The following is a 1,047-nucleotide window of genomic DNA, read 5'->3' as shown; positions in this document are numbered from 1 at the left end:
GGACCCTAGGATCATGACCTGAGCCGAAGGCAGTGGCTTCACCCACTGAGCCACCCAGGCGACCCTGACATTGGATTTTTGATAGGAATTGAATTTACAGATGGTTTTCAGTAGTATGGACAATTTAACAATGTTAATTCTTACCGTTCATAAATATGGGCTATCTTTCCATTTGTATCTCCTTCAATTTCTTTATCAATGCCATAGTTTATGGGGTACAGATCTTTCATCTTTTTAGTTAAATCTTTTCCTAAGTATTTTATTATTTTTGATGCTATTGTGAATTAGATTGTTTTCTTTATTTTTTCAGATAGTTCATCATTAGAGTGTTAAAATGCTCCTGTCTTGTGCTTACTTTGGGAGCACATATACTAAAATTGGAATAATGCAGAGAAGATTAGCGTGATCACTGAACAAGGATGACATGAAAAACTGGGAAGCATTCCATATTAAAAACAAAACAAAACAAAACAAAATTCTTGTCTTTTATATATTGATCTTGTATTTGGCAGCTTTACTAAATTTGTTTATTCAAAATTTTTTGTTTAGTTTTTAGGATTTTTTTACATGTAAGTTCATGTTATCCAAAAAAAGAAAATTTTACTTCTTCCTTTTTTTTTTTTTTTTGGAGTCTTTTATTTCTTTGTGCTCCTTGTTTCTCTGGCTAGGACATCCAGTACTATGTCAAATGAGAGTAGTGAAAGTGGACACACTTGTCTTGTTTCTGATCTTTAAGGGGAAAACTTTCAAACTTTTTTGATTGAATATGAGATTAGCTCTGGGCTTGCAACATGTGGTTTTTTTTAATGGATTTTTAAAATTATTTTTAAAATTTTTTTATAAACATATAATGTTTTTATCCCTAGGGGTACAGGTCTGTGAATCACCAGGTTTACAGATTTCACAGCACTCACCATAGCACATACCCTACCCAATGTCCATACCCCCACCATCCTCTCCCAACACACCTCCCCCCAGCAACCCTCAGTCTGTTTTGTGAGATTCAGTCTTTTATGGTTTGTCTCCCTCCCAATCCCATCTTCTTTT

At 34.1% G+C, this 1,047-nt stretch overlaps 1 non-coding gene across 1 annotated transcript; it reads left to right on the top strand.

Annotated features, from left to right (window-relative positions):
- Positions 1 to 347: 347 nt before the first annotated feature.
- LOC132009288 (U6 spliceosomal RNA) lies at positions 348 to 454 on the top strand. Its single transcript, XR_009401851.1, has one exon. It is a non-coding gene; the product is annotated as a U6 spliceosomal RNA (small nuclear RNA).
- The last annotated feature ends 593 nt before the right edge of the window (positions 455 to 1,047 follow it).

Source organism: Mustela nigripes, unplaced genomic scaffold (assembly GCF_022355385.1).
Source record: "Mustela nigripes isolate SB6536 unplaced genomic scaffold, MUSNIG.SB6536 HiC_scaffold_11091, whole genome shotgun sequence".
NCBI classification, from domain to species: Eukaryota; Metazoa; Chordata; class Mammalia; order Carnivora; family Mustelidae; genus Mustela; species Mustela nigripes.
This window is presented reverse-complemented; position numbering and strand designations above follow the sequence as displayed.